Genomic DNA, 12,417 nt, shown 5'->3' on the forward strand with positions numbered 1-12,417 from the left:
CTAAGCCAATCCGGGACTATTCCAAAGCTAGTCTCCCTCTTCAGGCCCGTGCCTGAAAATATAACAGTATTTGAAATACAATCAAATGGTACAATGAATAAGCTTTCAATTAAAGAAGATGTGTACCCAAATACGTGCAATTACAAACACCACAGTATGATTCAATATGTAAGCTCAATGTGGTCTAAGATGTCAACTCTCAAATAGATTTACTATCGTTGTAATGAGTGCGTGAGAGTGCAAACAGTATGATCTTTGTATCATAAGATATTCAGGTAATATGTTCACACAAAGATACTAGCCAAGCAATATATGTGTATATTTCAAAGAGCGGGTTTTCTTAAATGTATGATGCTCTTGAAGTGTATATGTTTGGTTTGCAGAAGGATATTCAATCTTTGTATTCAGCAAAGGATATATGAGTTAACAAATATTGCAACAAAGATTTTATCACATAAGCAAATATCTCATCAAATATTTTCAAGATACAAACACAGTAGATATTTGAAAATGTCTTTACAACCAATATACAAATACAAACTTCTTAAGATATTGCAATAAATATGCAATACTCTGAAGTTTTATATAAGTCTTCTTAGGAGAGACTTATTACCAAAGTCCCCTAAGAATTCTTAAGGTTTTAGCTCTCAAAAATAAGTTATTCAATCCAAAGATAGGAGAGCAAACCAATCAAGACAAACACTCAAAAACCAACTTACAAATGATGTAGGCAATATGGGAAGGTAAGATTGAGTATATGAAGCTTGGAATGAGTATTATAGGGTTTTGATTTTTCAAAGAATTTTCCCTAACCAAAGTGGCTAATCTATCCTAATTTTCTCAAATGAACTCATATATATAGGCAAGGGAGAAAATATGACCGTTGGGGACCTATTGGGTATTATTAGAAAAGTTTAATGATGTTTAAAGCATTTTAACCCTGTTTAAAAAATATTAACTGCGGTAAAAAATTAGGGCAACTCGAGAGGTCCGGTCGACCACAAATAGTTTGGTCGACCAGGACTCAAATGGCTTGGTTGACCAGGGGACTTTTGAACTGAATGGTTGGTCGACCGGGGCAAGGCGATTTTCCAAATTTCAGAGGTTCAACCGATCGGGCCTTTTTGAACTGCATGGTTTGGTCAACCAGACCGCTGGGAATTGTCCCGAGGACCCTCCGATCGACCAGGTAGTTTGAGTACAAAGGTGGTCGGTCGACCGGGAGGTCAAAATGTTGACTCCTAGGTGGTTCGGTCGACCGGCAAGAAATGAACTGTGAAGTTCGATCGATCAGGCCAAAGTGAACTGTGTTGGTCGGTCGACCGAAAGTGCACCAAGTGTGCATTTCGGTCCCGTATTGAACCAAACAAGTCCTATTTCAAGTGCCTAACAAACATATGTGTACATGTGTGTGTCTTAGGGTCACTTAGGTCCAAAAATAGAGACACCGAAAAAGTCCAGTGTCGGTCGACCGGGTACACCCTAAGGTCCTTTCTTATTCATGGTTTGTTTGAGCTTACGTAGTAAATCATACATGTGATGTGTGTGAGCTTATTACAAACCAAGTACCTACTTACTATTACAGACCAATTAAATATATTACATTATGAAATAAAACTTTGGTCTTCGGGAATTTCTTAACTTTGTGCACATCTTTATTTTAACACCTTTAGTTCCTGCACAAAACCTCAAACACTCATTAGATACAATGAGTATTTGTCATAATCAAAATCGGGCGTGACCAATAAGGTCAACATATATCTTTCTCATATACAGTAGAGGATAAGGATCAAAGGTCTTCTATCATTTGGTCATTCTTGCTTTCTAGTTTGTTAGTTTTCAAGTTGTTTTCTTTTTCAGCAAGATTTTTGGATTCTATTTCTTTCATTGCTGATTTGTACTTATGTTATAATTTCTTGAGTTTTGAGTCTTTATCTCTTTCAGCATTCTTTAGGAATTCTAACTCTTTCATTAAACTTTCATTCTTATTCTTCAATGAGGTGTTTTGTTTATTTGCTTTCATCATTTTATTTGAATAGATCATTTTGAGCATATCAACCCTATTATCCCTAACATTCGTTGTTCCTTCATAAGTAACTTCTAGCTTATCCCATATTTCCTTAACTGATTCACAAGCCACTACTCGATTAAATTCATTAGCATCCAAGGCAAAATATAAAGTATTTATAGCACTTGAATTTGTTTGGAGCATTTTATAATCTCGATCAGTCATATCTTTCTTCTCTTTTGGGATTTGTTTTCATCTACTATCTTAGTGGGAATTTGATCTCCATCTATAATAACTTCTCATACTTTCCAATTCATGTGTTGGAGGTAGATTTGCATTCTCTTTTTCCAAAAGGTGTAGTTGTGTCCACAAAAGATTGGTGGACGAGTTGAGGATTGGCCCTCTCCAAAAGGAGTTACTCCTATATTAGCCATTTAGATCTTTTTATAGGTTATTGTTAGGAATTTGCTACAACTAAGCTCTGATACCAATTGAAATTAGGACAGCTTCCCAAGAAGAGGGGTGAAATGGAATTTTAAAATTATTTCAATATAATTCTTTATTTTTATATCAACAATTTCAACAAATAAATATAAGAACAATTCAACTTATAGGAATTCTAACTCTTTCATTAAACTTTCATTCTTATTCTTCAATGAGGTGTTTTGTTTATTTGCTTTCATCAGCATCTTATGTACTTTGAATAGATCATTTTGAAGTTCATCATAAGATGGCATACCCTCATCACTTGATTCATCACTACAAGAATTATTTGAAGATTTAGTTGAGAAGCTTTCTTCGTTATCCCATGCCATAAAGCACATGTAAGCAACCTATTGGTCACTTATTTTATTCTCCAAACTACTTATACTATCCCAAGTAGTGGCTTTCATGGCCTTCTTCTTTTTCTTTTTAGACTCTTTCTTTAATAGTGGACATTCTGGTTTTAAATGTCCAACTTTATTGCAATTGTAGCATTTAGGAGTTTTATTCTTTGATTTGTTTTTGCTGATATCTTTTTCTTATGATTCAAAGTCTTGATTTCTTCTTTTGAATTTGTTTCCCCTTCTTAGTATCCTTGCTAGTTGTTTAGATATGAAGGCTTCTTCATCTTCATCCATTTAAGTACTTGAGTTTTCTTCTAAGGCTTTAAAGGCTATTATTTTTTGGGCTTTGGTTTTCCCACTCTTTTCATTCATTGTCATTTCATATGTGAGAAGAGAACCTACAAGCTCATCTAAGGAAGTGTTTAGATTTCTTCCTTCCTTTATAGCAATACTTTTGGTTCCCATTTAGGTGGCAGCCCTCTAAGAATTTTCCTTATCATCTCATAAGTAGTGTAGGTTTTTCCTAGTGCATTTAGGGAATTGATTATGTGAGTGAACCTAGTAAACATATTTGTAATTGATTCATCTGGATTCATCTTAAAGGCTTCATACTCGTTTGTGAGCATATCAACCCTATTATCCCTAACATCGGTTGTTCCTTCATAAGTAACTTCTAGCTTATCCCATATTTCCTTAGCTGATTTACAAGCCATTACTCGATTAAATTCATTAGCATCCAAGGCACAATATAAAGCATTTATAGCACTTGAATTTGTTTGGAGCATTTTATAATCTTGATTGGTCATATCTTTCTTCTCTTTTGGGATTTGTTTTCCATCTACTATTTTAGTGGGAATTTGATCTCCATCTATAACAACTTCCCATACTTTCCAATTCATTTGTTGGGGGTAGATTTGCATTTTCTTTTTCCGAAAGGTGTAATTGTGTCCACAAAAGATTTGTGGTCGAGTTGAGGATTGGCCCTCTCCAAAAAAAGCTACTCCTATACTAGCCATTAAGATCTTTTTATAGCTTCTTGTTAGGAATTTGCTACAACTAAGCTCTGATACCAATTGAAATTAGGATAGCTTCCTAAGAGTGGGGGTGAACTGAAATTTTAAAATTATTTCAATTTAATTCTTTATTTTTATATCAACAATTTCAACAAGTAAATATAAAAACAATTCAACCACAACCAATCAAAAACTCAATCTTTGTCTCAGTAGCCCTATAATGAATTATAAAGCATGCTGAATTTATATAAACCCTGTGTTTATTCCAAACTCACAATTCTTCTTTGTGTTTAGCTTTTAAACAAACTTTTAGATTAATAAGTTTAAGTTGATCAACCAACGTAGTCCCTTTCGATTTCTGCAATCAATGCTGATCAAGGCAAAAACAAATTATTCTTTGGTCTATTTAACAACTATACACTCAGAATTAAAATTTTAAAAACATACACGCAGGTTGTAAGTGTTGCTGAAGAAGTAAAGAGTAAGGAAGAAGAGAGACACAAGATTTTATGAGGTTCGGCTTATACCCAACCTACGTTCTCGCCTTTTGCAAATCATCAAAGGATTCACTAGTTTAGTTCCATTGACAGGTGGAACAATACCGATTACAAACACTCCTTCCGTTACGCTAGAGCCCGCCTCTCCAAACGATATTCCCTCGTTTCGTCCAACGATTCTATAGCCCTGAATCGTCTATGAATAAGAACCAAGATAAAGAAAAGTTTGTGCACAAGAAAACACTCTCACAGTAGAGTAGGTTAGTACAACATTCAGCACAATAATACTTCAAAGTAATTCAAATATAAAAGTATTTGAAGCTCAATACTCAATATAAATCACCAAGTATCTTCCAAAACTTGAAATATTATGACTTTGAAAACTTTACTTCGGAGTTTGAATCAATAGCAATTTAGTAGTTGAACTTTTAAGAGCCTTTGAGAACTTTGATTGCTTGAAAAATTTCTTGGCGTCTCAAACCTTTGAAGATTGGGGCTATTTATAGATGTTTAAAAGTAATTCCTTACCCCCAAAGTTTCCTTGAAGTAGTTTCTAAGTTTTTCAAAATAATAGTGCCCAAAAACTTCATTTAAAAAATCTTCCCATTGAGAGTTTTTAGGTCAACGTTCAAGTGGCAATCGCCTGTCATAGAATAAACTTACAACACAGAACACTGGCAGTCACCTGCAGAACCAAGGTAGTCACCTGGCATGACCATCCAAGCGCCTGGCATGTTTAGGCAGTTTCCTGTCATGCTACTATCTCTTTAAAAAATCATTCACTTAATTTGGCAGTCACCTGCCACAATTGGACAGTCGCCTGACCTTTCTATTTTTTTAAAAAAAACTTTTCCTTTTCAAAACCTTTTCTTTTCATTGATTATAAAATTTTTCTTTAGAGTTTTCTCAAAAATATATTTCTAAATTTCTTGATAGCTTCAAATCAATTTATACTTGAAATGATACTTGAAGTACTTACATTTAGAATATCCTTAAAAAATTAAATCTTTTGATCTTCAAATTTGTTCTTCCATCATCTTTGAGTTTTCGATCTTTTCTTTGAGCTTTCACCATGTTATCTTTAATCCTCATGCTCTTCCAAATATCATTTTAATCCATAAGCTTTATCATCCTCTTGAGCTTTGTCACTTCCTTTAAGTTTTGTCTTTTTCCTAAAAAACTTTCACTTGAACCACATTAAACATATCATGATTTGTTATCATAAAAATAAGAATTGTAAGCCTTATTAGGCCAATAGTAAGGTAGTGGTGTATGCTTCTCGGTAATCGAAGGAATATGAGAAGAACTACCCTATGCATGATTTGGAATTGGCTGCTGTGGTATATGCACTGAAGATCTGGTGATACTATCTATACGGGGTCTAGTATGAGATCTTCACTAACCATAAGAACCTCAGGTATTTCTTTACATAGAAGGAGTTAAACATGAGGTCGATGCGGTGGCTAGAATTGATTAAGGACTACGATTGCACGATTAGTTATCACTAGGGAAAGGTGATTACGCGTCAAAACTGCGTAATTTGGCGTTTAACCCGGGCTTTACGGTTTATATTTTTAATTAAATGTCCAAATTTGTTCAATATTTTAACAAAGTGCCACAATTATTATTCTTGAACTTTATTGCACTATTTATGAAGTTTTGGTAATTTTTTATCGCAGGAAAAATTCCCTGGAATCAAAACCGATACCTGTTCGTATTTCATGCATAAATTTTCTGTCCGAGCTCCGATCAAGACGATTCAAATTTTTGGAGAAAGAGAAAAGAATTATCTACAACTTTCATGTTTTTAGTTTTATGAGATACAGGCTCCATAAGAGCAGAATTTGCAACGAACAGAGAACAACAAAAAATGAAAAAAAAAAATATAATAAATGGGTTATTGATGTATGGCCGGGTCGGGTTGTCCATGCCAGATCCTAGGGCACCTAGCTCCTCCTTTAAATTTCCTTCTCTTCCTCTCCCTGCGCAGGCAGCCCAAGGGCTCCCCCACTATCTCCCTTGCTCCTTTGTCCTTTCCTTCCTTTAACCCTCTGCCCCCTCTCTTTCATTCTCTCTGTTTACTCAGCCCTTCTCTCTCTCATTCTCCTTCCCTCTGTTTTTTTTTATCTTTATCTTATTCCTTTCTCTCCCTTCTTCTCTCTGATCTCTCCCTCAACTCCCTCTGTTTCCCGGCCTCCCAGTAACTCCACAGCAGTAGCAGCAGCAGCTACCAGCAGCAGCAGGTTCTCGGCTTTGCTCCATCACAATCTCCACAGTCCCCTACAGCAGCCTCCTCTCAGCTAGCTAGCAACACAGCAGAAACCAGCAGGCTCTCGGCCAGTCTTCCAGCAGAAACCAGCAGCCCCGACCTCCAGTCCTCTCGGCCAACACCAGCACCACCGAGAGCCACCACCATAGCAGCCCTCCTTAGCCGGAATTCCTCTGTTTCACGGCCAACTCCAGCAACACAAGATTCCTTCAAGCTGCTCTGTTTTACTCTCTCTCTCTTTCTCCTTTTATTCCAATTGAAAGTGCTTTGTTTTTAAATTAGTTAGTTAGTTAAATAGAGTTTTTAAAAATTTGTTTGAGTGAATATTAAATACTTTTACTTTATCTTATTTTATTGATGTTTAGTTCGTACTTACTTGAGATTTCTCAATCAATATTGTTATTAGATTGGTAGAGTTTAGTTTTGTTTCTTTCAATTATTTATTTATCGTTCTTTAATTTAAATTCTGTTTTACTTCTAGCCAAATAATAATAAAATAAAATAAAAAAGAGTTTTTGTTTGAAGTTGTTTTTCCAAAATTTAGTCTTTTTATTGAATCTTGGGTTAGTTAGGGTCGGTTTTTATTAAAGTGTGTGTTTTTATTGTATCTTGTTTTCGTTTAATTCATTAATAATTTAGTTTTAATTCGAGGTTCTTCTTGTTAAAGGTTCGTTTTTTTTTTTTTCGTGTGTATTCATATCTAGTTAAGTTTCCTTTGCGTGTTTTAAATTTATATTCAAAGTTTCCTTCTTTAATTGACACGTGCTTTAATATTTCCTTAAGTAGGATAGGGTTTCCATTCTTGCTTTTTAATTTAGTGAATGTTAGTTTTAGGAATTTAATTTACATGTCATTTAATTCATAAAAAGTGAAATGAACGATTTTGAAAAACCCCGAATCTGAACCAAGTTCAGTGCATTTATAATTTCGATTGGAAGAACGTAAAATCTGAGATTAAACGCATTCCCTGAGGAGACGATCTAGCCCTTGGGCTTAATATTACACGACGTAACTCCTATACTTGGGATAGCTTTCGAGCTGCTCATTTTTGAGTGAGTCAAAAGGCTAATGTGGTAGCAGATGCATGGAGTCGAAAGTCAGAGCATGCAGCAGTAACTACAGTTGTAGCTCAGCATCACATTAGGCGGGATCTAGAAAGCCTTGGCATGGAGGTTATGTTTGGTGATCATGAGGCTTTCATTGCTAGCTTGGTGATTCAACCGACCTTATTTAAGCATATAAAAGTCGCGCAGACTAGTGATGCAAAGTTGGTGGAGGTTATGGAAAAGGTATAGCCGGGACTGGCTACAGAGTTTAACATCTCTGAGGGAGGTGTTTTGAGGTTTGGGACAAGACTATGTGTTCCGAACGATGATGAGATCAAAAGGACGATTCTAGAGGAGGCGGATCGTTCTTTGTATATGGTACATCCTGGTAGTACGAAGATGTATCGGGACTTGCGTGAAACCTTCTGGTGGTCTGGTATGAAGAGACAGATTGCTCAGTTTGTGGAGCAGTGTTTGATGTGTCATCTGGTGAAAGCTGAACATCAGAAGCCGGAAGGGCTGTTGCAGCCTTTGCCTATTCTGGTGTGGAAATGGGAGCATATTTCAATGAATTTTGTGATTGGATTGCCACCACCACTTCACGGGCAGAATTCTATTTAGGTGATTGTGGATAGACTGACGAAATCTACTCATTTCATACCGATGAAGGTTACCTAACCTTTGAGTCTAACTAATATGTACGTGCATGAGATTGTGAGAATGCATGGAGTACCAGCATCCATTGTGTTAGATCGAGATCCGAGGTTTTTTTCGTGATTCTGGACGAGTTTGCAGGAAGCATTGGTGACGAAGCTTACTTTCAGTACAGCGTTCCACCCCCAGAATGATGGACAGTCGGAGAGGATGATACAGATATTAGAAGATATGTTGCGAGCTTGTGTGTTAGACTTCGGTGGTAGCTGGATACAGTTTATGCCACTTGTAGAGTTCGCTTATAATAACAGCTTCCAGTCTAGTATTGGGATGGCACCATTCGAGGCTTTGTATGGTCGAAGGTGTTGATCTGCATTATGTTGGTAGGAGGTTGGTGAATGTCAGGTGTTAGGACCTGTACGTGTGCAGCAGGCGTCTGAGAAGGTGGGTTTGATCCGGGAGAGGATTAGATCAGCTCAGAGTCGACAGAAGAGTTATGCATATGTTCGCCGCCGTGAGTTAGAGTTTGAAGTGGGAGGTAAGGTATTTCTATATATTGCTCCGATGAAAGGGGTGATAAGATTTGGGAGGAAGGGCCAGCTGAGCCCGAGGTATATCAAACCATTTGAGGTTCTTAAGCGAGTGGGTCCGGTAGCCTACAAGATTGCATTACCTCCAGCACTTTCGAGGGTCCACAATGTGTTTTATGTATCCATGTTTAGGAGGTACGTGTTGGATCCTTCACATGTGATTAGTTATGATGAGTTGTAAATTGGGGAAACTTTAGCGTGTGAAGAGATACCTATTCAGGTTCTGGACCGTAAAGTTCAGAAGCTTCATACTAAGGAGATATCGTTAGTAAATGTTTTGTGGCGAAACCATGAGGTTGAGGAAGCTTCTTGGGAACTGGAAACAGAAATACGTCGGAAGTATCCACAGTTGTTTTGAGCATTTGTACATGATCCTACTATGGGTTAGGATAGATGGTTAGTCGTTGGGAGTGTGTGTATTGTGAACTCCTGAGATAGTTGTATATGTAACCATGGTTTTCCTTCGCCACAAGTGAGGGTATGCATGTGTATGTGTATGATGGGAATACGCTGTAGTAGTCGCCAGTTTTCTCTAGAGTTGTCTATATGTATTCGATTGTATAAATGAGTTTGCAAACGAGAGATGACAAATTTCGAGGGCGAAATTTTTATAAGGAGGGTAGGTTGTGAGAACCCAAACCGTGATAAGTGGGTTTAAATATTTAAAGAGAGGGGCATTTTGATAAAAGAGCAAACCTCGTTGACGAAGTCAGATTTTGTCGACGAAGTCTTTGTCCTTCTCATCGATGAAATTCAGAGGCTCGTCGACGAGGAGAAGCCAAGGAGTTTTGGGAAATCGAGAATATTAGGATTCATCAACGAATCTTCTATCTCGACGATGAGATGACTATAGAGCCTCGTCGACGAGGACACCATCTCGTCGACGAGTTTACCCGGGTCAAAGGGGCTTTAAATAGAATTCTCCTTACTTCTCAACTAAGAAAACTTAAATATCTCTCTCTCTCTCTCTCTCTCTCTCTCTCTCTAAGACTCTCCCTACTCTTTATCTCTCTAGATTTCTTCGTCGTTCGTCTTTGGAAACGTGAATTTGAAGTTACCATATGAATCGTGGAAGGATTCTTTACAAGTTCTACGGATCGGAATTACGTTTCAGAGATTTTTGGGTTTCGGCATAAAATCGAGGTAAGGCTCGGTTTCCAATTTTGATCTGGTAGTTTTGTAGGAAACAGTCTTGTGAGTATATTCCGTACTATGATTTGTAGGTTTTGGAACTCGGTTCACTGTTTAGGGGCCTTGGAGTTCGGGATTTGTTAATCGGGAAAAAGGTAAAGGGAACTGTGTTTATATTGGTTATTTTTGAAATCAGACTCGGTGAAACTGTAGTTCACGATTCTGCGTGTGTTTTGGCTACTCATTTGGGAGGATCTAACGGGAAAAGCAAAGGGTTTTTCATTATTACAGCTTTGGGAAAAAGGGGGCGACGGGCTGCATCCCTGGTTTTGTTGGAAACCAAACGTATATGTTGATTTATACTGTGTTATAGGGATGGTCATGCCTTGACTTGTTTAAACTATATGCGTTTGGAAAACAGTGATTTTATATTTACCAAATGGGTGCAGTTTGTTTGGTTATATGAGCATGCATATGTTGTATTTTGGTGAAATAGGAATGGGGTTTCGAATTGTTCTAGGTTTGAAAATCCAACTTTTGCCGAAGAGTGCGCAATACCACTAGATTGGCCGGCTCTTGAGCCGAAGGGTGTGCGAACACTAGATCTACACGGTTCAATGCTGATGCTATGCCAAGTTATTGGGGGCACCAACGTTTGCCGAAGGGTGAACTATCTCCAGACTACCAACGTTGGCCGAAGGGTGTGAAATATCACCAGATTTCCGATTTTTACCGAAGGGTGTGAAATACCACTAGACAGTCTGGCATTAAGCCGAAGGGTGTGACGACACCAGATTGTATTGGTTGTTTTGTGAAGATACTGGAACTGGTTTTGATAGTTTTGACTATTGAACTATGCATGTTAGTATGTCATGATAACACTCAAATTTCACACACCGATATAACCTGTGTTCTTCCTTACTGAGAGGTGTCTCACCCCTACTGTATGTACATTTTTACAGGTCCTTCGAGTAACTAGAACTAGCATCCTGGTGTAGGGAGTGTAGTGGCCGGTGTACTGCAGTTAGCGCTTGGATAAGTGCTAGGACTGTATTTTGGTGGGTTGCCATTTTGAGATGCTTTGGGCACCCGTTTGTACGTTTTTGATAGAGCCGTGTTCTGCTCTTGTATAGACTCTGGTATGGTACTGCATATGGATATATATAGAATGACTTTTTTCCACTGCGTATATGATTGTGTTTGGATGTGTTTAGGGTGCTTGGGAACCCCACGAGGTCAGACCCTCATCCTTTGTACTGTATCTGTGGATGATGTGTATGATACAGGGATAGGTTATGTTACATTTTCACCCCTAGGTCCCATTTCAGGGTTCGGGGCGTGATAAAATATCCTTTGCTTAACCCTCAATCAAAAATCATATATGTAAAAGCAAATAAGGGTTTCTAGCAATAATAATCAATAACTAAAACACTCACAATGCTAGATTTCTCAAAGGGATGGTAGTATATGAGTGTATAGAATGTGTAAAAAAAAAGGGCTTAAAAATTTTCAAAGAAAATTTTGACAAATCAAATCCCTAATCTCTCACTAATTTTTGCAATTGAAGGGTATAATTAAAATTTTTTAATGAATTTTAAAAATAATTACCCTTATTTAACCCGAGTTACCGCGGTTAAAAATTAAGCAACCCAAGAGTTTCAGCTGCCAAGATTCTAGGTTCGGTCACCCGAACACTCACAATAGGAAAAGATAATTTTTAACTTGGGGTGCTTGATGACAACTTCGGGTGGCTGAACCAAGGCAATTTTCATTCTATTTGAGGTTCGGTCACCTAGTCCTAAGTTCGGTTTACCAAACTCACAAGTTCGGTCACCCGAGAGTATTTTGAACGTAGAGTTTGGGCATGTGAGTTGGTAGAAAAGGTGAGCTTACAAGTTTGGTTGACCGTGGACGGTGAAGTCCTTATTGGTTCGGTTGCCCGAAGTCAGGTCAACTATTTGACCTTTCAACAGTTCGGTTGCCCGACATGTTTTTGAACATGAAGGTTCGGTCGCGCAAAATCTGTTCATTTAGCCTTTTAAGTCCTGTTTTAAGCCCATTGATTCCCGTGATATTATATGTGCTATTGGGGACAATCTTACGTGTAAGTGCAAGGACCTAGGGTCATTTCTAAGGTTTTAGGCATTTTAACTTAGCCTAAACAACCTGACATTGGTCGACCTGTCAAAGGTGTCTCAATTTCCAAGTGATGTGTAGGGACCTAGGGTCGTTCTAAGGCCATTGAGCTTGCAGTTCCTACATGCATGATGCACATCAATTATTATAGACCTTTTCCTATATTACTATTACAGACCCGAATAAAGCATAAAATAAATTACAAAAAAAATAAATATTCTGGGTCATTAGACTTTAAGTCTTCTC

This window comes from Malania oleifera, chromosome 2 (genome assembly GCF_029873635.1).
Source record: "Malania oleifera isolate guangnan ecotype guangnan chromosome 2, ASM2987363v1, whole genome shotgun sequence".
Classification (NCBI taxonomy): Eukaryota; Viridiplantae; Streptophyta; class Magnoliopsida; order Santalales; family Ximeniaceae; genus Malania; species Malania oleifera.